The sequence below is a fragment of the Chlorocebus sabaeus genome, chromosome 5, assembly GCF_047675955.1.
Source record: "Chlorocebus sabaeus isolate Y175 chromosome 5, mChlSab1.0.hap1, whole genome shotgun sequence".
In the NCBI taxonomy this organism is placed as follows: domain Eukaryota; kingdom Metazoa; phylum Chordata; class Mammalia; order Primates; family Cercopithecidae; genus Chlorocebus; species Chlorocebus sabaeus.
In genome coordinates, this window is record NC_132908.1 from 45,465,531 (window position 1) to 45,493,518 (window position 27,988).

The 27,988-nt window shown below is 37.9% G+C and overlaps 1 long non-coding RNA gene and 1 other non-coding gene across 2 annotated transcripts in view; one reads left to right on the plus strand and one right to left on the minus strand.

Annotated features, from left to right (window-relative positions):
* The window catches only part of LOC140711672 (uncharacterized), a 130,602-nt gene that overhangs the window by 12,475 nt on the left and 90,139 nt on the right, over window positions 1-27,988 (plus strand). The gene's annotated exons all lie outside the window — the stretch shown is intronic.
* On the minus strand, window positions 21,341-21,446 carry LOC119627782 (small nucleolar RNA U13). Its single transcript, XR_005244014.1, has one exon. It is a non-coding gene; the product is annotated as a small nucleolar RNA U13 (small nucleolar RNA).

A 27,988-nucleotide genomic window follows, 5' to 3' on the forward strand; every position in this document is an offset into this window, starting at 1 on the left:
GAAATCCCATCTCTACTATAAATGCAAAAATTAGCCAAGTATGGTTGCATGTGCCTGTAGTCCCGCTACTTGGGAGGCAGAGGTTAGAGAATCGCCTGAACCCAGGAGGCAGAGGTTACAGTAAGCTGAGATCTCTCCATTGCACTCCAGCCTGGGCAACAGAATGAGACTGTCTCAAAACAAACAAACAAACAAACGAAACAGAAATTCTGCGTTTCTTTTCTCAATACTGACATGAGCAGACTCAGTAGGACTGGCTTGCACTAACTATCAGCCTGGATGGGCTAGGCTCTGCTCCAGTAACAAATAATCTCCGAACCTCAGCAGCTTCACACAACAAAACTGTATTTCTTGGTTATTCTGTACGTTTAGCACAGGTCAGCAGAGGGACTCCTTTCATCGTTGTGCCCTGGGATCCAGGCTGATAGAGTCTCCATTTCAACCATTATACAGGAAGGAAAAGAACTGTAGCAAATCCCTCACTGTCTCTTTCTCCCTAGAAGAGACCCATATTGTTCCATTCCCTTTTCATTGACAAAAGCAAGTCACATGAAAAGCAAGTCACATGGACTCAACTAATTTCAAAGGAGTGGAAATGCAATCCTAGCAGGTTCTTGGGAGGAGAGAAGAGCTGGAATATTTGGGGTCAGCCCTAATTACTACGTTGCCAGCTATGCTTACAGGAGGTGGGTGGAGAAACCATGAGACATGTAACAGATCGAGCTTGGACTCCTGTGCTCCTTGACGGGCACATTTCCTCCTCGTCAGCAGCCCTTTCTGGGAGGCACAGCCAGGTGGACCACAGCATCCTCATGGTCGGCGGCATCCCCTGAGCCTCCAGCTCTACTCTAAGGTAAGTGCCTAGGTCAGTTCCCTACACCCTCTGCTCCCTGATCCTGGACAGTGTCTAAGACCACACAGACTCCTGTGTTTCTGCCCCATCTTCCTAAGTTGCCCTACACACATTCCCTTTGGACAAAGATTGTTCTGTCAGTTGTTTATGTCTTTCTTTTAAAAAAAATTGAGAAAGGGTCTTGCTCTGTCATCCAGGCTGGAGTGCAGTGGCACAAACACGGCTCACTGCAGCCTGGACCCTCCTGGGATTAAATGGTCCTCCTGCCTCAACCTCCCGAGGAGCTGGAACTATGGGTGCACACCACCATGCCCAGCTAATTTTTTGTGTGTTTTTTTTGTTTTTTGTTTTTTTTTTTGGTAAAGACAGGGTCTCACCTTGTTGCCCAGGCTGGTCTGGAACTCCTGGGCTCAAGCAATCCTCTTAAAGTGCTGGGATTATAGGCGTGAGCTACCGTGCCCAGCCTGTTTATATCTTTCTAGATCCATTCGCAACCAGACAACACTGTGGTTGTTTTGATTGGATTTGGGATATTCTAGAGACTCATCGATTTTTTATATATAAGCACTTTTTTTTCTTTTTTTTTTGAGACAGAGTCTCGCTGTGTCACCCAAGATGGAGTACAGTGGCGTGATTTCATCTCACTGCAAGCTCCGCCTGCCGGGTTCATGCCATTCTCCTGCCTCGGCTTCGCCAGTAGCTGGGACTACAGGCACCCACCACCACGCCCAGCTAATTTTTTCTATTTTTAGTAGAGACGGGGTTTCACCTTGTTAGCCAGGATGGCCTCAATCTGCTGACCTCATGATCCACCTGCCTTAGCCTCCCAAAGTACTGGGATTACAGGTGTGAGCCTCGGCACCCTGCCATAAGCACTTCTTGGTCATGAGTGATATCCTCTTTTTTCTTTTGTTTTTTCATCCAGTGACTTGTAAATCAGAGTGAGCAATGTCTTCAGGTGTTTAAACCTGATTCTTACTTTTTGCCTTTTCCCCCCCTCATTTTACTTTCAAACTTTGACTTTTCCTTTGTAATCCCCTGCAGCCTGATTCTTCCAACCATGGCCCTCATATTGAATTCACCATCCTCTCTCATCCTGCACTTAAGCCCTGTGATGGGCTAGCTCGTGTCTTTCCAAAATCTGTTTGTGGAAGTCCTAACCCCCAGTACCTCAAAATGGGACTGTGTTTGGACACAGGGCCGTTAAGGAGGTGATTAAGGCAAATGAGGTCATGTGGGTGAGCCCTAATGCGATATGACTGCTGTTCCCATAAGAAGAGATTAGGACACTGAGAAGCACAGAGGAAAGGCCACATGAGGACACAGGGAGAAGATGGCATCCATGAGCCAAGGAGAGAAGCCTCAGAAGAAACCGGTCTGGCTGATTTTGGCCTTCCAGCCCCCAGAACTGGGGAAAAATAAATATCTGTTGCTTAAGTCACCCAGTCTGTAGTAATTTGTTGTGGCTGTCCCAGCAAACCAATATAAGCCTCCCTCCCTCCCAAAAAATGACCTTAATCCAGATTAAGCATATACAGTGAAGGCTCCTATTGAAAAAATGGGATCTAGGTGGACAAGTGTTACTGCAATGTTGAGGCCTGGGAGGAGCACATGCCTTCTCAATGATCACCTTGGAGTGCAGTGGTGAGTTCTAATGGTGTTTTGCAAGTGTGTTATATACACCGGTGGTACAGAAAATGAGGTTAACGGATGAGCATGATGTATACAGTTGGCCCTCTCTATATTCGTGAGTTCCGCATCTGTGCCTTCAACCAACCAGGAATTGCATTGTACTAATTTTATTTAGATTAATTAATTAATTAATTTTTGAGACAGGATCTTGCTGTGTCACCCAGGCTAGAGTGCAGTAGCACGATCTTGGCTCACTGTAACCTCCGCCTGTTGGACTCAGGTGATCCTCTCACCTCAGCTTCCTGAGTAGCTGGGACTACAGGCGGGAGTCAACATGCCTGGCTAATTTTTTGTAACTTCTTCTGGTAGAGATGGGGTTTCACCATGTTGCCCAGGCTGGTCTGTCTTGAACTCCTGGATGCAAGCAATCTGCCTGCCTTGGCCTCCCAAAGTGCTAGGATTACAGGTGTGAACCACCATGCCCAGCCTGTACAGATTTTATATCTTGTCATTACTGTAAAAAATACAGTATAATATTTATATAGCATTTACTTATATTAGGTATTATAAGTAATCTAGAGATGATTTAAAATATATAGCAGGATGTGCATAAGTTATATGCAAATACTACACCATTTTATACAGGGACTTGTGCATCTGCAGATTTTAGTGTCTGCAGGGGATCAGGAGTGCCCTGGAACCAATACCCTCTGAGGAATGACTATGTATATTTTAAATGAGAAAAAATATACTATTAACATATCAAACCCATTCTTTTCATGGTTATTATTTTTTAATGAAGAGCTAAGTTAAAAAACAGGTAACTGATTTAAAAATTAGCTGGGTGGGCCAGGCGTGGTGTCTCACACCTGTAATTCTAGCACTTTGGGAGGCCAAGGCGGGCAGATCACCTGGGGTCAGGAGTTTGAGACCAGCCTGGCCAACATGGTGAAACCCCGTCTTTGCTAAAAATACAAAAAAGTTAGCCGGGCATGGTGGCATGTACCTGTAATCCCAGCTACCTGGGAGGCTGAGGCAGGATAATTGTTGGAACCCAGGAGGCAGAGGCTGCAGTGAGCTGAGATCGCACCACTGCACTCCAGCCTGGGTGACAGAGAGAGAATCCATCTTAAAAAAAAAAAAAAAAAAAATTAGTTGGGTGATCAGTGAATATAGCAAAATATTCTTACAAATAATGAAGGTATATTCAAATGACTGACATATGGGAAATGCTGAGCTAGGGCCTGATTGTGTTTCTGGGACGATGAGTGTGTGTTGGCATGGTCCCTTACACGTGTGCCCTCTCAACCTGCCACATGCCTCATTACAGGTCTGAATGAACATTAATTTCAAAATGATTTGATACAGTGTGATTGTATCAAACTGCTCCAAACTTCTATTTCCAAAATAGATTGAATTGCACAGTCCTTCACATTACAGAGGGAAAGAGGAAACAGGACCAGGGGGAAAGGACATGGACTCTAAGAACGAGAGTTACTATTTAATAAGGCAGCCCTTTGTGCAGGCACACATGTAGAGAGAGAAAGCTGTCCTGGTAAGATCATTGGAAAATGAGAGAAGAGAAAATGCAGGTGAATGGGGCCAGATGCCAAGCCCTTAGGATCCCTTGGCCCTTAACAATCAGCAAAAGGCTTAGATCATTGTCCTCTTGATTACTCTGAACTACATCTTGTAATCACGAACTTAGTCAAGAAACACTAAACAGTTTATCCTTCAGAAGCTCCCTTCAAAATCCTCTTTGGCCTGGCCCCTGCCCTCATCATACCATTAAACTGCCCTTTCGAAAGCCACCAGGGCTTTCGGTGATTGTCTCAAGCTTGCAGAAAACGAGACCAGGGGTAGCCAAAGAGAAGCTACATCCTTAACTAAGGCTGCTCAGCTGGTTGGGGGCAAAGCTGAGGGACTCTTGTTTCCTTAGTCTAGGGGTTGTTGCTACATAGAATTTATTATTGTTACTATTATTATTTTAATCAAAAAATGACAAATTGTGTAGATTTATGGTATATGTCATGAAACTTTGATATATGTATACTTTGTGGAATAATTAAATCAAACTAATTAACATATGCATCACCCCACATACTTATTTTTATGAGAACATTTAGAATTTACTCTTTTAGCAATTTTCAAGTATAGAATACATTATTTACTATAGTCACCATGCTGCACAATAGATCTCCAGAATTTATTCCTCCTGTCTAAATGAAATTTTAGGTCCTTTAACCAATATCTCTTCATTGTTTCCTCTTCATCTCCAGCCCCTGATAACCGCCAGTCTACTCTCTGCTTCTAAGAGTTCAATTTTTTTTAATTCCACATCCTAAGTGAGATCATGCAGTGTTTACCTTTCTGTGCCTGGCTTATTTCACTTAGTATAATGTTCTCTAGGTTCATCTACGTTGTCACAAATGACAAGATAGCCTTCTTTTATAAGGATGTATAGTATTCCATTGCATATATATGCCACGTTTTCTTTATCCATTCATTCACTGATGGATGCTTACATAGATTTTATATTTTGGCTATGGTAATAATGCTGCAATGAACATGGAAGTGCAGATATCTCTGTGATATACTGATTTCATTTTCTTTGGATTTATAACTAATAGCAGGATTGCTGGATCATATAGTTGTTCTATTTTTAATTTTTCTGGGAGCCTCCATACTGTTTTCCACCATACTAGTTTACATTTCCACCAACAGTGTGCAGGGGTTCTCATAACTCCACATTCTCACCTATGCTTGTTATCTTTTTCATAACAGCCATTCTGACAGGAGATGAAACATGGCTTTACTAGTCCAATCCTGAAGACAAATCACAATCAAAGCAATGGCTATTAAGAGGTGAAAGTGGCCCAGTCAAAACAAAAGCAGCCTGGTCAAGAACAAAGGTCATGGCAGCAGTTTTTTGGATGCTTGACACATTTTCCTTATTGTCTTTCTGGGGGCAAAGAATGATAACATATGCTTATTATGAGAATGCTTGGAGAAAGTTAGCTAGCAGAAAGATGCTTGATAAAGCCTCCCCAGAGAGTCCTTCACCACAACAATGCCCCTGCTCATTCCTCTCATCCAACAAGGGCAATTTTGTGACAGTTTCAATGGGAAATCATCAGGCATCCACCTTACAGTCCTGATTTGGCTCCTTTTGATTTTTTTGTTTCCTAATCTCAAAAAATCTTTAAAGGGGACACATTGTTTTCAGTTAATAATGTAAAAAATACTGCATTGACATGGTTCAATTCCTAGGACTCTTAGATCTTTAGGGATGGGCTAAAATTTAGCTGGTATTGCACACAAAAGTGTCTTGAACTTGATGGAGCTTTTGTTGAGAAATACAGTTTACAGTTTAATTTTTTTAGATTTACATTATTTTACATTTTAATTGACAAATAATAATTGTACAAATTAATGGAGTACATAGTGATGTTTCCATACATGTAATATATAGTGATCAGATCAGGGTAGTTAGTGTATCCATCACTCAAATATATATCATTCCTTCGTGTTGGGAATGTTCAATATCTTCCTTCTAGCTGTTTGGGAAAAAAATCTATCTATCTATCTATCTATCTATCTATCTATCTATCTATCTATCTATCTATCATCTCTATATCTCTAACTGTAGTCATTGTACAGTGGTATAGAACATTAGAATTTATTCCTGCTGTCTAGCTGGAATTTTGTGTCCTTTGACAAATCTCTCCCTATCCTCCCTTTCTTCTACCCTTCTCAGACTCTAGTATCCTCTGTTTTACTTTTTACTTTTATGAGATCAACATTTTTGTCTTTTAGCTTCCACATATGAGTGAGAACATGTGGTGTTTAATTAACTTTCTGTTCCTGGCTTATTTCACTTAACGTACAATCCTGCAGTTCCATCTATTTGCTGCAAATGACAGTATTTCATTCTTTTTTATAGTCGAATAGCATTTCACTGTGTATATTATATGTACCTCATTACCTTTATCCATTCATCTGTTGTTGGACACCTATGCTGATTCCATATCTTGGCTGTTATGAATGGTGTTGTAATAAACATGAGGGTGCAAATGTCTCTATGATATAATGATTTCCTTTTCTTTGGATAAATTTCCAGTAGTGGGATTGTTGGATTATATAATAGCTCTATTTGTAGTTTTTTGGGGAGCCTCCATAATGTTTTCCATAATGACTGTAGTAGTTTACATTCCCACCAACAGTGTATGAATTCTCTTTTCTCTACATCCATACTAGCCTTTGTTATTTTTTGTCTTTATGGTAATAGCCATCCTAACTGGGGTGAGATGATACCTCGTTGTGACTTAGTTTGGGATTTCCCTGATGATTAGTGATGTTGAGCATTTTAAAGTATATTTGTTGGTCATTTGTACATTTTCCTTTGAGAAACATCCATGCAGATCATTTGTCCATTTTTTTTGTTATTTTGCTGTTGAGATGTTTGAGTTCCTTGTATATTCTGGATATTAAGATGCTGTCAGATGAGTAGTTTGCTAACATTTTCTCCTATTCTGTTGTCTTTTCACTCTGTTGATTGTTTCCTTTGCTATGCAGAAGCTTTTTTAGTTTAGTGTAATCACATTTATATATTTTGCTTTTGTTGTCTGTGCTTTGAGTCTTATCTATAAAATATTTTCTTAGACCAATGTCCTAAAGCATTTCTCCTATGTTTTTATTTTCCAGAAGTTTTATCATTTTGGGTCTTACATTTAGGTCTTTGAACCATTTTAAGTTAATTTTTTTATAGGGTGAGAAGTGGGGATCTAGTTTCATTCTTCTGCATGTGGATATCCAGTTTTCCCAGCGGCATTTATTGAAGTGACTGTCCTTTTCCCGATAAGTATTTTAGACACCTTTGTCAAAAATCAACTGGCTGTAGACACATGGATTCATTTCCGAGTTCTCTATTCTGTTGCAATGGTCTATGTGTCTGTTTTCATGCCAGTACCATGCTGTTTTGGTTGCTACAGCCTTGTGCTATATTTTGAGGTCTGATAATACATCTCCAACCTTGTTCTTTTTGTTCAGGATTGTTTTGGCTATTTTGCGTCTTTTGTGGTTCTATACACATTTTCAGATTTTTAAAAAAATTTCTATGAAGAATGTTATTGGTATTTTGATAGGGATTGCATTAAGTCTGTAGATTGCTTTGGATAGTGTCGTCATTTTAACAATATTACTTTTTCAATCCATGAGCATGGGATGTTTTTTCATTTGCTCATATCCTCTTCAATTCTATCAGTGTTTTGTGATTTTCCTTGTGAAGGTTTTTACCTGTTGGTTAAGTTGATTCCTAGGTATTCTAATTTTTTTGTAGTTGTTATAAATGAGATTGCCTTCTTTATTTCTTTTACAGCTAGTTTGTTGTTTATGTATATAAATGTTGCTGATTTTTAAATATTAATTTTGTATCTGCAACTTTACTGAATTTGTTGATCAGTTCTGGACTTTTTTAGTAGGGTCTAGGTTTTTCATATATAAGATCACGTTATATGCAAACAGGGACAACTTGATACCCTTTTTTCCAGTTTGGACATCCTTTCTTTCTTTCTCTTGCCTAATTGCTCTGGGTGGGACTTCCAGTGCCAAGCTGAATAAGAGTGGTGAGAGTGAGCATCCTTGTCTTGTTCCAATTCTTAGAAGAAAAGCTTTCAGTCTTTTACCATTCAGTACTGGATATGTCATAATGAACTTTATTATTTGTGGTACTTTCCTTCTATAACTAACTTATTACAAGTTTATTATTATAAAGAGATATTGGCCGGGTGCGGTGGCTCACGCCTGTAATCCCAGCACTTTGGGAGGTTGAGGTGGATGGATCACAAGATCAGGAATTCAAGACCAGCCTGGCCAACATGATGAAACCCTGTTTCTACTAAAAATACAAAAATTAGCGGGGCATTGTGGCGCACACCTGTAATCCCAGCTACTCAGGAGGCTAAGGCAAGAGAATTGTTTGAACCTGGGAGGTGGAGGTTGCAGTGAGCCAAGATTGCACCACTGTACTCCAGCCTGGGCGACAGAGCAAGACTCCATCTAAAAATAAATAAATAAATAAATAAAAATAAAAACAAACAAAAAAAATTAAAGAGATATTGAATTTTGTAGTGAGCTTTTTCTGCATATATTGAGATGATGATATGGCTTTGCCCTTTATTCTATTGGTGTGATGTATGATGTTTATTGATTTGCATATGTTGGACCATCCTTGTTTTCCTGGGATAAATCCAAGTTGGTCATGGTGTATTAACTTTCGGATGTATTGTTGGGTTTGGTTTGATAGTATTTTGTTGAGGATTTTTGTGTCTATATTTATCAGGGATGTTGGTCTGTAGTTTTTTTTGTTGTTGTTGTTATGTCCTTTTCTAGTTTTGGTATCAGAGTTATATTGTCCTGGTAGAATGAGTTAAGAAAAATTCTCTCTTCTTCAATTTTTTGGACTAGTTTAAAAATATTTGATATTAATTCTTTTTTAAAGATTTTGCAGAATTCGGTAGTGAAATCACTACTTTTTATTCCTGATTTAATATCAATACTTGCTATTGGTCTGTTCAGGCTTTCTATTTCTTCTTGGTTCAATCTTGGTAGGTGATATGTGTTCAAGAATTCATCCAATTCCTCTTGGTTTTTGAATTTATTAGTGTATCGTCATGGTAGCCTCTAATGATACTTTGTATTTCTGTGGTATATGTTGTGATATCTCCCTTTTCATTTCTAATTTTATTTATTTGAGTGTTCTCTCTTTTTTTCTTAGTCTCCTAATGGTTTGTTGATTTTATCTTTTCAAAAAAACAGTTTTTTGTTTAATTGATCTTTTATTTTTTTTAGTCTCAATTTTGTTTATTTCCTCTCTTACCTTTATTATTTCATTTCTTCTAATTTTGGTTTGGTTTGTTCTTGCTTTTTTAGCTCCTTGATGTACATGATTAGATTGTTTTTGTTTTTGTTGTTTGTTTGTTTTCAAGACAGGGTCTTGCTCTGTTGCCCTATGTTGCCCATGCTAGTCTTGAGCTCCTGGGCTCAAGCAATCCTTTCACTCAGCTTCCCAAAGAGCTTGTGTTATAGGCATGAGCCACTGCAGCTGGGCATTAAGTTGTTTATTTGAGATCTTTTCAGTTTTTTGATGTAGGCACTTGTTGCTATAAACCTGCCTTATAATACTGCTTTTGAGGTGTTAGGAAATTATGAATCCTATAGATTTTGTTGTTGAGTTTCTATTTTTGTTGCAGAGAATTTTTAAAATTTCATTCTTAATTTCTTTCTTCACCCATTGGTCATTCAGAACCATATTATTTAATATTCATGTATATCTATAGTTTCAAATGTTCCTTTTATTATTGATGCCTAATTTTATTCCATTGTGATCAGGTAAAATACTTGATATAATTTTGATTTTTTTTTTTTTTTTTTTTGAGATGGAGTCTCACTCTGTCACCCAGGCTAGAGTGCAGTGGCATGATCCTGGCTCACTGCAACCTCTGTCTCCAGGGTTCAAGCAATTCTCCTGCCTCAGCCTCCTGAGCAGCTGGAACTGCAGGCACATGCCACCATGCCTGGCTAATTTTTTGTATTTTTAGTAGAGACGGGATTTCACCATGTTAGCCAGGATGGTCTTGATCTCCTGACCTTGTGATCTGCCTGCCTTGGCCTCCCAAAGTCCTAGGATTACAGACATGAGCCGCCATGCCTGGTCTTGAATTTTTTTTTTTTAAATTGGAGACTACTTTGTGTCCTAATATATGGTTAATCCCAGAGAATGTTCCATATGCTGATAAAAAGAATGTTTATCTATAGCTGTTGGGAGAAATGTTCTTTAAATGTCTGTTATGTCCATGTGGTCTGTTGTACAGTTTAAATGTTATGTTTCTTTGTTGTTTTTCTGTGTAGATGATCTGTCTAGTGCTGAGAATGGGGTGCTAAAGTCCCCAACTATTATTGTATTGGAATTTATCTCTCCCTTTAGATCTAATAATATTTGCTTTATATGTGTAGGTGCTCTGCTGTTGGGTTCAGATATATCTACAATTTTTATATTCTCTAGCTGAATTGATCCCTTTATTAATATAGAATGTCTTTCCTTGTCTTTTAAAATAACTTTTAATTTGAAGTCTGTTTTGTCTGATGTAAGCACAGCTACTTCTGCTCACTTTGGTTTCCATTGCACAGAATATCTTTTTCCATCCCTTCATTTTTAGTCTGTATATGTGTCTTTACACGTGAGTTGAGTTTCTTGTAGGGAGCATATATTTGGGTCTCTTTTTAAAATCTATTCAACCAGCCTGTATCTTATAAGTGGAGAATTTTATTTGTTTATATTTAGGGTTATTATTGATAGGTGAAGACTTACTCCTATAATTTTGATTGTTTTTTGATAGTCTTGTATATCCTCTGTTACTTACTTCCTCTGTTGTTTATATTTTTGGTTGGGTAATTTTCTGTAATGATAAAGTTTGATTCTTTTTTCTTTTTCTTTTCTGTATTAGGTCTACCAGTGAGTTTTATATGTTCTCATGTTTTCATGTTGGTGGTTATCATCTTTTCACTTCCAGATTTAATATTCCCTTGAATATTTTTTCCTAAGGCCAGTCTAGTGGTGATGAATTCCATTCCCTTAGTTTTTGCTTGTCTGTGAAATATTTTATTTCTCATTTTTCGAAGGAAAGCTTTGCTGGGTATAATATTCTTGAATTGCAGGTATTTTTGTTTTAGTACTTTGAATATATCATCCCATTCTCTCCTGGCTTGTAAGGTTTCAGCTGAGAAATTCACACTGTTAGTCTAATTAGGATTCCCTTATATATCACTTGACTTTTCTCTTGCTGATTTTAGAATTCCTTCTTCATCTTTTGAGTTTTGACATTTGAATATAATTCGCCTCAGAAAGGTCTTGTTTCAGTTGAAGGTATTCAGGATTCTTTTAGCTTCTGGACCTGGATATCCATCTCTTTCCCAAGAACTGGGAAGATTTCTGCTATTATTTCCTATTCTTTCTTTCTCTGTCCTTCCTTCCTTCCTTCCTTCCTTCCTTCCTTCCTTCCTTCCTTCCTTCTTTCTTTCTTTCTTTCTTTCTTTCTTTCTTTCTTTCTTTCTTTCTTTCTTTCTTTCTTTCTTCCTTTCTTTCTTTCCTTTCTTTCTCTTTCATTCATTCATTCTTTTTTCTCCCTTCCTTTCTTCTTTCACTCCTTCCCTTTCCCACTTTATCTCTTCTTTCTTTCTCTCTTCTTTCTTTTTTCTTTTTCTCTTTCCCTCCTTCCCTTCTTCTTTCTTTCTCTCTTTCTTTTTCTCTTTTCCTTCCTTCCTTCCTTCCTTCCTTCCTTCCTTCCTTCCTTCCTTCCTTCCTTCCTTCCTTCTTTCCTTCCTTCCTTTCTCTCTCTCTTCCTTCCTTCCTTCTTTCCTTCCTTCCTTCCTTCCTTCCTTCCTTCCTTCCTTCCTTCCTTCCTTCCTTCCTTCCTTCCTTCCTCCCTCTCTCTCTCTCTCTCTCTCTCTCTCTCTCTCTCTCTCTTTTCTTTCTCTGTTTCTCATTCTTGCTCCACGACCCACACTGGAGTGCAGGGGGATGATCTTGGCTTACTGCAACCTCTGCCTCCTGAGCTCAGATGATCTTCTCACTTCACCCCCAAATAGATGGGACTACAGGCATGTGCTGCCACTTCTGGCTAACTTTTGCAATTTTGGAGAGACAGATTTTTGCCATGTTGCCCAGGCTGGTTTCAAACTCCTGACCTCAATCAATCCACCTGCCTTGACCTTCCAAAGTGCTGGGACTACAGGTGTGAGCCACCACACCTGGCCCTATTATTTCACTAAACATGTTTTCCTCACTTTTTCCTTTCTCTTCTCCTGGAATGCCCATAATATTAATACTAATATTTATTCACTTAATGATGTCTTTTAAATATTGTAGGCTTTCTTCATTCTTTAAAATTTTTGTTTGTTTGTTTGTTTTTTTGGTTTGCTTATGTTATGTCAAAAGACCTGTCTTCAAGTTCATAAATTCCATCTTCTGCTTGGTCCAGTGTGTTGTGTAAGCTCTCAAATGTACTTTTTATTTCATTCATTGAGTTCTTCAGCTCTAGGTTTTGTTCAGTTTTTTTTTATGATACCTATCTCTGTTGAATTTCTCATTAAAATCATGAATTGTTTTTCTGATTTCATTGAATTGTCTATCTGTATTCTTTTGTATCTCACTGAATTTTCTTAGGATTATTGTTTTGAATTATTTTTCTGATATTTTATATATTTTCTTATGATTACATTCTGTTACTGAGTTATTGTTTTCCTTTGGAGGTGCTATATTTCCTTGCTTTTTCATGTTTGATGTGTCCCTATGTTGATTTCTATGCATCTGTTAGAAAAGCCACCTGTTCCAATTTTATGGAGTAGGTTTTGTAGGGAAATACTTATTTGTATGAATGGGTCTTGAGGTGTCAGTTTGGTGGGGTGCATTGGTCTTTATTCTAGTTGGATGCAGTAGTGTAGTCTTTGTGTAGTTTCCTCAGCTGTAAGTCATACTAGTGGCATTTGGAGTTTCTCAGTGGCCTGTACTGAGAGTTTGTGGTGACAGTGGTGTGACTTTGCCAGGGGGTGGGCTCACAGGGGTTTCTCAGGTTGGGGTTGTGTGCACATGGTGGGCTGGCCAACTTGGAGCCTGGCTTCCTGGGATTAGGGCCATGGGGCTGTTATTCTGGCCAGGAATATGGGGCATACAGTTGTTCAGTCGACCTGGGGGTATGCCTGCTAGGAGGTGCCTGCAGGGCTATTTCTCAGGTCTGGAATGCAGTTGCATGGCTGCTCAGCTGGCCTGGGTGCATGTCTGCTGAGGGAGGCCCATAGGACTATTTCTCAGGTCCAGGACATAGGCACACAGCTGCTCAGCTGGCCTGGGAGCATTTCTGTGGAGAGTGGCTCATGGGGCTGTTTTGTAGGCCTGGGATGCGGGCATGGGGCTCCTTATTTGGGTTGAGGGCATGTCTGCCTGGTCATGATCCATGGGGCTATTTCTTAGGCCTGGGTCGTGGACTCTTGGCGGTTTGGTAGGCCTGGGGGTGTGCCCACTGGAGGTGGCCTGTGGGACTGTTTCTTAGGCCCTTATTGGGGGCACAGGGTGTATCTGTGGGGTTTAATGGTGTTGTAGAGCTGTTTCTCAGGTCCTAAGCATGGATGTATAACCATTCCACTGGCCTGGGGGCATGTAAGCTGCTCAGAGACCCAGGGGACTCTTCTGCTTGGGGGAGGGTGTGCAGCAGTTTGACTGGCTCAGAGGCAGGTTTGCCCTAGGCAGGACTGGCAGTCTGTTCCTGTGGCTGGAAGCGTGGTGTTGGGAGTTATTTTCCCTGCTGTGCAAAACCAGAGTCACAGTTGGTCTTGGGCCAAACTTTCGGGTAACTGAGGTTGTGGTGTTCAGCCACATGACTGGGCTTGGCATAATGAAGATGGAGCCCTAGTGCTGGAGAAGTGCAGTCTACTGGCCCCTAGAGTAGGGTGCATTTCAGAGGAGGCTCTGGTCTGGGTGCTGTACTGCAGAAACTTGGCTCACAGGGGATTGGTGAAGGGTGGGGAATGCACACTTTGTGCTCCTAATCTGTGGCAATGTGCTATGTGAACTCCTGGAAGCTCTCCAAACTGGGCTCAGTGCTTTCAAGGACTGTGGGATTCTCCTGCAGTAAGAACTGTAGATATTTGTGGTGGCAATAGAAGCTGCTGGGCATATTCTGTTTACTTTTCCCCTGGAACAGGAAGGTCTTCTGATTCTAGGCGGATCTGATCCACTTTGGGGAGATAGGGCTTCAGAGGCCAGGTGCCTCCACACTGCCCTTCTGGGCTTCCAGCTACCACAGGTGTATCTCCACTCCCCTGCTGTACTCCAGCACTCTCTTGTTGACACTCCATTGAAATTTTAATTGTTTATTTGTTGCCTTGGGATTTCTTGTTGGTAGGACAAATGCCAGGCATCTCTAGTCAGCCATCTTGCTCCATACTCTTGGGACTTTGGATTGGGCTCTATTTTTATCTTTTAATTCCATTTTTTTCCCCACAAACCTTTTGAAGTCATCATATACATACAATAAAATGCATCTTTTTTTTGGTGTACAGATCTATGAATGTTGACGGATATATTCACGTAGAGGTGCACTGCCACCTCATTCAATATATAGAACACTTCTATTACTCCAAAAGCCTTCCTTGTTCTCTACTCATCTGCTTCCTGACACTAAAGATTAGATTTGCTGTTTTTTGAGTTTTCTTTAAGTACAATCATACAGTACGTATTCTTAAGCAATTTTGTTTCTGACTTCTTTCTCTCAGCATAATGTTTCTGAGATTCATCCAAATTGTGTGTATAATAGTTCCCCATTTTATGCACTTTTGCTTTTCACAGTTTGAGTTACCTGTAGTCAACCATGGCTTAAAAATACTAAATAAAAATTTCAGAAATAATTCATAAGTTATTATTATTATATTATTTATTTGTAGAGACAGGATCTCACCATGTCGCCCAGGCTGGTCTTTGTTTTTGCTGACGAGTTTCCATTGTCTAGATATACCACAATTTGTTTATTAATTTATCTGTTGGTGAACATTTGAGTTGTTTCCAGTTTTGGGCTAATATAGGTAAAGATGCCATGAATGTTTCCTGTTCACAATCTTATGTGGACACATACTTTGATTTCTCTTAAATATGCCTCTAAGAGTGGACTTGCTAGGTCATAGTAGAATGAGTAAAGAAAATGCCAAACTCTTTCACAAAGTGCTTTTAAATTTCATAGTCCTATTAGCAATGTATGAGGGCTCTACTTGCTCCATATCCTTACCAATGCTTGGTATTGTCAGTCTTTTTAGTATTAATCATTCTGCTGGGTGTGTTATGGTATCTTCTCATTTGATTTTAATTTGTATTTTCCTGATGACTAATGATGTTGAATATTTTTCATGTACTTATTGGCAATTTATACAAATCTTTTTGGTAAAGGGTTTACATTTTTTGTTCATTTTTAATATTTTTGTCTCTTATTATTGAGTTGTAAGAGTTTTTACTACAGCTGGACACAACTCCCTTTTCAAATATAGGTATTGTGAATGTTTTCTGCCACTCTGTGGCTTTCTTTTTCATTTTGTTATGATATCATTAGAAAAGTGAGAGTTGGCTGGGCATCGTGGCTCACATGGTGGCATGTGCCTGTAGTCTCAGCTACTCAAAAGGCTGAGATGGGAGGACTGCTTGAGCCCAGGAGTTTGAGGCTACAGTGAGCTATGATTGTGTCACTGCACTGTACCCTGGGTGAGAGAGTGAAACTGTGCTCTCTTCAACCACCCCATCCCCCGAAAAAAGCAGTAGTGTTTTTTGATGAAGTCTTGAAGCCCAATTTATCAAAAAATTTAAAATAGTTTATGTCCTATCTAAAATATTTTTGTCTACTTCAAAATCTTCAATATTTTCTTTGAGAAACTGAATAGTGCTAACTTTTACATGTAGGTCTCTAATCAATTTCAAGTTAATTCTTTTGTGAATGGTTTGAGGTAAGGATCAACACTCATTTTTGCCACCTATATGATATGCAGTTGTTCCAGCACCACTTATTGAAAAGAAATTACCTTGGCACCTTTGTTAAAAATCAGTTGACATGTGTGAGAGTGTACATCTGAACTTTCTATTTCATCTTTTTAACCTTTATGATTCTCCTGATGCCATTGTGGTACCACCTTGATTACTGTAGCTTCACAGTAAATCTGAGTCTTGAAACCTTTCTATTGTATCCTTTTAAAAATTTGTTTTGGTTATTTTATGTCTTTCCCATTTACATGTAAATTCTGGAATAAGCTTACACATATTTATAGTTCATATTTTTAACTTTCTTAAAAATTACTTGTTATAATATGACCCAGCAATTCCACTCTTAGGTGAAATTTCTCTATAAAAAGTTGTCTGGATGCTTTTCTTACAAAAATTATATAAAAATTAACTCAAAATGAATCAAAGACCTAAGTGTAAGACCTAAAACTCTAAAAACCCTTGAAAAAAGCATAAGAGAAAAGCTTCGTGATGTTAAATTTGGTAATAATTTCTCAGATATGACCCTAAATGCAGAGATACTACCACCAAATAATATATAGACAAGTGGCACCACATCAAAACTTCTGTGCATTGAAGGATGCAATCAACAAAGTGAAAAGGCAACCTACAAATAGGAGAAAATATTTGCAGATCATATATCTGATATCCAGAATGTAAAAAAAACTTCTACAGCTCAACAGAAAACCAAATGACCCAATTAAAAAATGGGCAAAGTATCTGAATAATATCTTTCCAAAGATGACAAACAAATGGCTAATAAGCACATGAAAATATATTCAATATCACTAAACATCAGAGAAATATAAATCTAAATCACAGTGTGATATTACCTCACACCCGTTAGGACAGCTGTTATTTTAAAAAACAGAAATAACAAGCATGGGAACTTTTGTGAACTTTTGTGCACCATTGGTGGTAGTGTAAAATGGTACAACTGCTATTGAAAACAGTATGATGGTTTCTCAAAAAATGAAAAATAGGACCACCATGTCCCACTAAATCCCACTTCTGGGGATATTTCCAAAAGAATTGAAAGCATGTCTTGAATAAATATTTGCATATCCATGGTCACATCAGTAGTATTCACAATAGCATAGAGGTGGAAGCAAACCAAATGTCCATTAATGGATGAATGAATAAAGAAAATGTGCTATATACATACAATGCAATATTATTCAGCCTTAAAAAGGAATAAAGTTCTGACACATGCTACAACATGGATAACCCTTGAGGATATTATGCCAAGTGAAATAAACCAGTCATAAAAGACAAATAATGTATTGTTCCACTTAAATGAGTAATCTAAAATGGTTCTTTTTTTGAGAAATTACCATACTATTTTTACAGAGTAGCTGTACCATTTTACATTCCCACCAGTAATACAGAAGCATTCTGATTTTTTCACATCCTCACCAACACTTATTATTTTTGATAACAGTCATCCTAATAGATGTGAAGCAATATGTTATTATGATTTTGATTTTCATTTTCCTAATGATTAGTGATGTTGAACATCTTTTCACGTGCTCATTGGTCATTTGTGTATTTCCTTTGGAGAAATATCTGCTGAAGTTCTTTGCACTACCCCTCCTTTTTTTGAGGGAGACTGGAGTTCTATTAATACTCAAATCAGTCTCCCTGAGCATTCGGGGAGCTGAGTTTTTAACGATAACTTGGTGGGTGCGGGGAGGCCAGTGAGCCAGGAGTGCTGATTGGTTGGGGATGAAATCATAGGGAGTCGAAGCTGTCTTCTTGTGCTGAGTCAGTTCCTGTATAGGGGCCACAAGATCAGATGAATGCGTTTATTGATCTGGGTGGTGCCAACTGATCCATTAAGTGCAGGGTCTGCAAAATATCTCGAGCACTGATGTCAGGAGCAGTTTAGGGAGGGTCAGAATCTTATAGCTTCCAGCTGCATGACTCTTATACCATAATTTCTAATCTTATGGCTAATGTTAGTCCTACAAAGGCAATGAAGTCTCCAGGCAAGAAGGAGGTCTGCTTTGGGAAAGGGCTGTTACCATCTTTGTTTAAACTATAAACTAAGTTTCTCCCAAAGTTAGTTCAGCCTATGCCTAAGAATGAATGAGGACAACTTGGAGGCTAGAAGCAAGATGGAGTCAGTTAAGTTAGATGTCTTTCACTGTCTCAGTCAAAATTTTGCAAAGGCAGTTTCAATCCCTCCTTTTGGAGGGATTTAATCTTAAGGTGTAGGCTATGAAGATGGGAAAAGGCCGTTGATCACTCTGGCTTCTTCCTGCTGACAGGGGACATAGTGGGAATGGGAGTGAACCCCAAGGTAAGAAGAGTGGAACCGCTTTGCAATTGTCTGAGTGTACTCACGCAGGCCTGGTTGAACTTCCAAGGCTTGCATCTTTGCCTGCTTTTTAATCGGGTTCTTTTTTGGGGGATTGTGGAGTCATAGGAGTTTGTTTTGTGTTCTTTTGTGATATAGTCAGTACGGTGGGGCCACAAGAGGAGACAGGAGAGGCTCAGGATAAATGAAAAGTTATTATATTTACAACACCTAGAGACAGGAGGATTGGCATAGTGCACCATGCAGGGTCACATGGGAAAGACACCAGGGTGATCAGGAGGCAGAAGACAGGCCAAGGGAAAACCATTAGGCCAGAGCCTTTGTTGGGGTTCCCATGGGAAAGACAGAGGTGGGAAGGGTGAACAGTTTAGGCCTGGTTAATTTAAACACTTTCAGTGGGCTTTGGGCTCTAGGAATGGTCCTGGTTGTCTGACACCTGGCCCTGGGGTGATTAAGTCAGAGGAATATTGCCTCTTGGAATATACAACCCTGACAGGGGGGCATGGCTCTAAAATGGTTAGTTTGTGTGTCAAAGGCATCCTGGAACACTGCTATCTTAAAGAATTGACTAGCTAGAAAATCTCTCTCCGGCTAGAAAGGTGTTTTTTAAAGATGTCAAGATATCATAATATATAGAAAATTTAAAGATATATACATATATACATATACAATACAGAGTTATTTATATGTTCTAGACATTAACACCAGATAGATATATGATTTGCAAACGTTTTCTCTCATTTTATGGGTTGCTTTTTCACACCGTTGATAGTGTCTTTTTATGCACAAAAGTTTTTACTTTTGATGAGGTCTAATTTATCTATTTTTTTCTTTTGTGATCTCTGCTTTGGCCTCATATCCAAGAAATTGTTGGTAAATCCAGTCAAAAAGCTTTCTCTGTGTTTTCTTCTGGTTTTCTAGTTTTAAGGCTTATATTTAGGTCTTTGATCCATTTCAAGTTAATTTTTGCAAATGGTTTTAGGTAAGGGTCCAGCCTAATTCCTTTGCATATGGATGTCCAGTTTTTCCAGTACCATTTGTTGAAAAGACTGTCCTTTCTCCATTGTGTGGTGATATGGCTTGGCTGTGTTTCCCCACCAAAATCTCATCTCGAGTTGTAGTTCCCATAATCCCCACCTGGTGGGAGGTAATTGAATCATTAGGGTCGTTACCCCCATGTTGTTCTGCTGATAGTGAGTCAGTTCTCAGGAGATCTGGTGATTTCTTTTATAAGGAGATTTCTCCTGCTTCACTTTGCACTTCTTGCTTCTGCTGCCATGTGAAGAAGGACATGTTTACCTCCCCTTACAGGATTGTAAGTTTCCTGAGGCCTCCCCAGCCCTGTGGAATTGTGAGCCAATTAAACGTTTTTCCTTTATAAATTACCCAGTCTCAAGTATTTCTTCATAGCAGCGTGAGAATGGAATAATACATCTGGTCTTGGAACCCTTGTAGAAAATCATTTAACCATATATGGGAGGGTTTATTTCTGGGATCTCTGTTCTATTTCATTGGTCTATATGTCTGCCTTTCAGCCAGTAAGATACTTTTTTGGTTATTGTAGCTTTGTAATATGTTTTGAAGTCAGGATATATGAGCGCTTTTCTTTTTCAATATTGTTTGGCTACTTGGGGATCCTTTAAGATTTTATATCAAGATTTTTTTTATATTTATGAAAAAATGTCATTGGGATTTTGATAGGGATTGCATTGAATCTGAGAATAGCTTTGGTCAGTCTAGACATTTTAACAATATTAAGTCTTCCAATCATAAATATGGACTTCATTTCTACTTATTTGTATCTTCTTTAATTTCTTTTAGTAATATTTTATAGTTTTCAATCTTTTGGCTCCTCGGTTAAATTTATTTCTAAGTATTTTATTATTTTTGATGCTGTTATAAATAGGATTACTTTCTTAATTTCCTTTTCTTATTGTTCATTGTTAATATATAGAAATGCAACTAATTTTTGTGTGTTGATTTTGTATCCTGCAACTTTGCTGAATTAGTTTGTTGGTTTAGTTTATTAGTTTTAACAGTTTAAAAATTTTTAAACGGTGTATTCTATTTAACCCTCTGTATTCAAAATATTTCAATGTGTAATCAAATAAAAATTATTAGTGATTTTTACTTTTGAGTTTAGCAATTAGAATCTTCTCTATTTTTTTCTTAGTCAATCTAGATAAAGATGCGTCAATTTTATTGATTTTCTTTTAAGAATCAACTTTTGGTTTTATTGATTTTCTCTATTGTTTTTCTATTCTCTATTTTCACTTATCTCTGCTCTAATTTTTATTATTTCCTTCCTTCTGCTAGCTTTGGGTTTAGTTTGTTCTTTTTTTTTTTTTTTTTCTAGTTCCTTAAGGTTTAAAAATCAGATCATTGATTTTAGATCTTTCCTTTTTAACATTAGCATTTATAGCTATAAATTTCACCTTTAGCACTGCTTCTGTTACATTTCATAAGTTTTGGTATATTGTGTTTTCATTTTCTGTTGTATCAAGATATTTTCTCTTTTTGTGTGTGAACATACTTTAAAATTTCCCTTCTGATTTTGTCTGTAGCTCATTTATTGTTTAAGAGTGTGCAAATTTCCACATATTTATGCATTTTCCAGTTTTGCTTTTGCTATTGATTTGTTTCATTCCATTGTGATCAGTAAGGATACTTGATATGAGTTAAATCTTTTAAAATTTTTTAAGACTTCTTTTTTTTTTTGCCTAGCATGTGGTTTACCCTAGACCATGTTCTATGTACACTTGAGAAAAGTGTATATTCTGCTATTGTTGATGGAGTGTTCTGTATATGTCTGTTAGGTCCAATTGGTTTGTAGTGTTGCTCGTGCCCTTTATTTCCTTATTGATCTGTCAGTTCTATCCATTTTTGATATATAAATATATATATATATATATATATGCACACACACACACACGCACCCATAACACATCAGATGGGGTAATGTGCCAATGTTGTAAGAAAGTTTTAGAGAGGCACATCCCATACATGAGTGTGAAAACCCAATCATCATACTTATGAACTACGAAATGTATAAACACTCCATCAACAACAGCAGAATATGCATTTTAATGATAAGTTTTGATTCCTTTTGGTGTATATTCTATAACCATTTTCTTCATTGTTATCGGGGGATTACATAAAATATTCTAAATATAAAACAATCTATTTTGAATCAATACCAACTTAATCTTGATTGCATACAAAAAGTAATCTTTACAGCTCTACCCTACATTTTAATGTCATTTATGTTATAAACTACCTCTTTATATATTGTGTGCCCATCAAAATAGATTTATAATTATTTTTATGCATTTATATCTTCAATACTGTGGCAAATATGAAGTTCCTGATTCTTAGGTGGATTCTTATTCATTGTAAACTATAAATTTTCTACTAAGTACTATTTTAGCTGTATTTCCCAAATATTCATATGTTTTGGTTTCATTTTCATTAAGTTTTAAAGTTTTTTATTTTATTTTATTTTGTTTTTTAGAGATGAGGTCTTGGCTGTGTTGCCCAGGCTGGAGTGCAGTGGCTATCCACAAGGGCAATCATAGTGTACTGCCAGACTCTAACTCATGACCTCAAGCAATTCTTCCATGTTGGCCTCCCAGGTAACTGGGAATATAGGCACATACCACTGTGCCCAGCTCTAATTTTCATTAAGTTTAAAATATTTACTTGTTAATATTGTAATTTATTTCTTTACTCATTTATTATTTAGAAATATGTTTTTAAATTTTTAAATATTTGAGGGATTCCAGATATTTTATTGTTATTGATTTCTAATTTAATTCCATTGCAGTCCGAGAACATAATCTGCATAATTTCAGTTCTTTAATATTTATTGGAACTTGTTTTATGACCTAGCATATATTCTGTGTTGTTGAAATTTCCATATGCCCTGAAACGGAATGTGTATTCCACAATTATTCAGTGGAGTAGTCTATAAATGTTAATTATGTTCAGACTGTGTTAAGTGTTTTGTAGCCTCACTGATTTACTGTCTACTTATTCTTTCAGTTATTGAGACAAGAATGTCGAAATATCCAGCTATAATTATGAATTATTTTATTTGTTTTAAAAATCATATTAGTAAAGTTTGCATTGTTTGATTGTTTGATATTAATATACCCATTCCAGCTTTATTACCTTTTTTTTTTTTTTTGACACAGAGTCTTACTCTGTCACCTAGGCTGGAGTACAGTAGTACAAACATAGTTCACTGCACTTTGACCACCTGGGCTTAAGTAATTTTCCCACCTCAGCCTGCTGAGTAGCTGGAATGACAGGCACACATCCATGTGCCTGGCTAATTTTTACAATTTTTTTATAGCGATGAGGTCTCACCATGTTGCTTAGGCTGGCCTCAACCTCCTAGGTTCAAACAATCCTCCCTGCCTTGGCCTCCCAAAGTATTGGGATTACAGGTGTGAGCTACCACACCTGGCTTCCAGCTTTAGTATCTTTAATGTTTGCATCATATATCTTTTTCTATATTTTTATACTTATTTGCGTTTTAAAATTTAAAGTGAGTTTTTTGAATTCAGTATATAGTGTGTGTGTATATATATATAGAATTTTGAATTCAGTATGAAGCATGACCAATGGGTCATGCTTTAAAAAATCTAATTTGGTATCTGCCTTTTAAATAAAATATTTAGATCATTTACATTTAATATAATAAACAAAAAAGTTGGATTTAAGTCTGCCATCTTGATTTTTTTATTTAAATTTTTTTTTCATTTTTTAAATTTCTTAGATCTGCCTCATTGTCTGACATTTGTTCTTTATTTCCTTCATCTGCTCTTTACTCTTTATCCATCTCTGTTTTTTGGCCTTTGATATAGTTTGGATGTTGTCCCCTCTAAATCTCATGTTGAATTTTAATCCCCAATGTTGGTGGTTGGGCCTGGTGAGAGATGTTTCAGTCATGGGGGTGGACACCTCATGGTTTGGTGCTATCCTTGCAATAGTGAGTGAGTTCTTACAAGATATGGTTGCTTAAAAGTGTGTAGCCACTCCCTCCACTCCAACTCTTTCTTTTTCCTGCTCTGGTCATGTGATATGTCTGCTTCTGCTTCGCCTTTCAACATGAGTAAAAGCTTCCTGAGGTCTCACCAGAAACTGAGCAGATACCCAGCACCATGCTTCCTGTACAGCCTACAGAACTATGAACCAATTAAATCTCTTTTCTTTATAAATTATCCAGTCTTAGGTGTTTCTTTATAGTAATGCAAGAATAGCCAACACAGCCTTCTTTTGGATTGAGTGTTTTTCTATTCCATTTTATCTGCTAATGTCTTATTAACTAAATATGTTTTAAACAGCTTTCTTGTAGTTACTCTAGGGCTTAAAATGTATATCAACAGCAGGGCACAGTGGCTGACATCTGTAATCCCAGCACTTTGAGAGGGTGAGTTAGGTGGATCACTTGAGGCCAGGAGTTTGAGACCAGCCTGGTCAAAATAGTGAAACACTCTTTCTACTAAAAAAAGAAAAAAAATTAGCTCAGCATGGTGGCGTGCACCTGTGGTACCAGCTACTTGGGAGGTTGAGGCAGGAGAATCGCTTGAACCCATAAGGCAGAGGCTACAGTTAGCTGAGATCACACCACTGTACTCCAGCTTGGGCAACAAAGTGAGACTCTGTCTCAAAATAAATAAATAAATAATACATCAATATCACAGACTAGCTTCAAATATTGTATCATTTAATGCACAATATAAGAGTTTTACAATAATATACTTCAATCTCTCCCTCTCATACTTTGTGCACATACTTTATGTCTTATATGTTACAAATCCCCAAATATATTGTTATAATTTTTGCTTCAATTATCTTTAATAAAACTTACAAGTGAAAAGAAAGTCTTTCATATTTACCCATATATTTACCATTTCTAGCACTTTTTATTCTTTTTTTTATATGCAAACTTTTATTTCAGTAATTTTCCACTGCTTGAAGCACTTCCTTTAATTTTTTTTTTTGACTTTTAAAAAGTTTGTTTTAAGTTCCAGGATACATGTGCAGGAGGTGCAGGTTTGTTACACAGGTAAACATGTGCCATGGTGGTTTGCCCCACCTATCCACCCATCACGTAGGTATTAAGCCGCACATGCATTAGCTATTTATCCTGATGCTCTCTCTCCCCCGACTCTCAGCAGGCCCCAATGTGTGTCGTTTCCCTCCCTGTGTCCATGTGTTCTCATTGTTCAGCTGCCCCTTATAAGTGAGAACATGTGGTGGGTGGTTTTCTGTTCCTGTGTTAGTTTGCTGAGGATGATGGCTCCCAGTTCCATCCATGTCCCTGCAAAGGACATGATCACATACCTTTTTATGGCTGCATAGTATTCCATGGTGTATATGTACCACATTTTCTCCATCCAGTATATCATTGATGGGTGTTTTGGTTGATTTCATGTTTTTGCTATTGTGAATAGTGCTGCAAGGAACATATATGTGCATGCATCTTTATAATAGAATTATATATATATATATATATATATATTTTTTTTTAAATCATACTTTAAGTTCTAGGGTACCTGTGCACAACATGCAGATTTGTTACATAGGTATACATGTGCCGTGTTGGTTTGCTGCACCCATCAACTCATCATTTACCCTAGGCATTTCTCCAAATGCTATCCTGTCCCCAGCCCCCCACCCCCTGACAGGCCCCGGCGTGTGATGTTCCCGACCCTGTGTCAATGTTTTCTCATTGTTCAATTCCCACCTATGAGTGAGAACATGTGGTGTTTGGTTTTCTGTCCTTGTGATAGTTTGCTGAGAATGATGGTTTCCAGCTTCATCCATGTCCCTGCAAAGGACATGAACTCATCCTTTTTTATGGCTGCATAGTATTCCATGGTATATATATGCCACATTTTCTTTTTATTTATTTACTTATTTATTTATTTTTTTATTATACTTTAAGTTCTAGAGTACATGTGCACAATGTGCAAGTTTGTTACATATGTATACATGTGCCATGTTGGTGTGCTGCACCCGTTAACTCGTGATTTACGTTAGGAATGTCTCCTAATGCTATCCCTCTCCCTTTCTCCCACCTCATGACAGGCCCAGTGTGTGATGATCCCCACCCTGTGTCCAAGTGTTCTCGTTGTTCAATTCCCACCTATAAGTGAGAACATACGGTGTTTGATTTTCTGTCCTTGCGATAGTTTGCTCAGAATGATGGTTTCCAGCTTCATCCATGTCCCTACAAAGGATGTGAACTCATCATTTTTATGGCTGCATAGTATTCCATGGTGTATATATGCCACATTTTCTTAATCCAGTCTATCACTGATGGACATTTGGGTTGGTTCCAAGTCTTTGCTATTGTGAATAGTGCCGCAATAAACATATGTGTGCATGTGTCTTTATAGCAGCATAATTTATAATCCTTTGGGTATATACCCAGTAATGGGATGGCTGGGTCAAATGGTAATTCTAGTTCTAGATCCTTGAGGAATTGCCACATTGTCTTCCACAATGGTTGAACTAGTTTACACTCCCACCAGCAGTGTAAAAGTGTTCCTATTTCTCCACATCCTCTCCAGCATCTGTTGTTTCCTAACTTTTTAATGATCACCATTCTAACTGGTGTGAGATGGTATCTCATTGTGGTTTTGATTTGCATTTCTCTGATGACCAGTGATGATGAACATTTTTTCATGTGTCTGTTGGCTGCATAAATGTCTTCTTTTGAGAAGCGTCTGTTCATATCCTTTGCCCACTTTTTGATGGGGTTGTTTTTTTCTTGTAAATCTGATTAAGTTCTTTGTAGATTCTGGATATTAGCCCTTTGTCAGATGGGTAGATTGCAAAATTTTTCTCCCATTCTGTAGGTTGCCTGTTCACTCTGATGGTAGTTTCTTTTGCTGTGCAGAAGCTCTTTAGTTTAATTGGATCCCATTTGTCAATTTTAGCTTTTGTTGCCATTGCTTTTTGTGTTTTAGTGATGAAGTCTTTGCCCATGCCTATATCCTTAATGGTATTGACTAGGTTTTCTTCTGGGTTTTTATGGTTTTAGGTCTTACATTTAAGTTTTTAATCTATCTTGAGTTAATTTTTGTATAAGGTGTAAGGAAGGGATCCAGTTTCAGCTTTCCACACATGGCTAGCCAGTTTTCCCGACACCATTATTAAATAGGGAATCTTTTCCCCATTTCTTATTTTTTTCAGGTTTGTCAAAGATCAGATGGTTGTAGATGTGTCATGTTATTTCTGAGGCCTCTGTTCTGTTCTGTTGGTCTACATATCTGTTTTGGTACCAGTTCCATGCTGTTTTGGTTACTATAGCATTATAGTATAGTTTGAAGTCAGGTAGTGTGATGCCTCCAGCTTTGTTCTTTTTGCTTAGGATTGTCTTGGCTATGTGGGCTCTTTTTTGGTTCCATATGAACTTTCAAGTAGTTTTTTCCAATTTTGTGAAGAAAGTCATTGGTAGCTTCATGGGGATGGAATTGAATCTGTAAATACCTTGAAATGTATACATACCTTGGGCATCATGGCCATTTTCATATATTGATTCTTCCCATCCATGAGCATGGAATGTTCTTCCATTTGTTTGTGACCTCTTTTATTTCGTTGAGCAGAGGTTTGTAGTTCTCCTTGAAGAGGTCCTTCACATCCCTTGTAAGTTGGATTCCCAGGTACTTTATTCTTTTTGTAGCAATTGTGAATGGGAGTTCACTCATGATTTGGCTTTCTGTCTGTTATTGGTGTATAGGAATGCTTATGATTTTTGCACATTGATTTTGTATCCTGAGGCTTTGCTGAAGTTGCTTATCAGCTTAAGGAGATTTTGGGCTGAGATGATGGGGTTTTCTAAATATACAATCATGTCATCTGCAAACGGGGACAATTTGGCACCCTCTTTTCCTAACTGAATACCCTTTATTTCTTTCTCTTGTCTGATTGCACTGGCCAGAACTTCCAACACTATGTTGAATAGGAGTGGTGAGAGAGGGCATCCTTGTCTTGTGCCGGCTTTCAAATGGAATGCTTCCAGTTTTTGCCCATTCAGTATAACGCTGTCTGTGGGTTTGTCATAAATAGCTCTTATTATTTTGAGATATGTTCCATCAATACCTAGTTTATTGAGAGGTTTTAGCATGAAGGGCTGTTGAATTTTGTCGAAGGCCTTTTCTGCATCTATTGAGATAATCATGTGGATTTTGTCTTTGGTTCTGTTTATGCGATGGATTACATTTATTGATTTGAGTATGTTGAACCAGTCTTGCATCCCAGGGATGAAGCTGACTTGATCATGGTGGATAAGCTTTTTGATGTGCTGCTGGATTCGGTTTGCCAGTATTTCACTGAGGATTTTCACATCGATGTTCATCAGGGATATTGGCCTAAAATTCTCTTTTTTTGTTGTGTCTCTGCCAGGCTTTGGTATCAGGATGATGCTGGCCTCATAGAACGAGTTAGGGAGGATTCCCTCTTTTTCTATTGATTGAAATAGTTTCAGAAGGAATGATACCAGCTCCTCTTTGTACCTCTTGTAGAATTTGGCTGTGAATCTGTCTGGTCCTGAACTTTTTTTGGTTCGTAGGCTCTT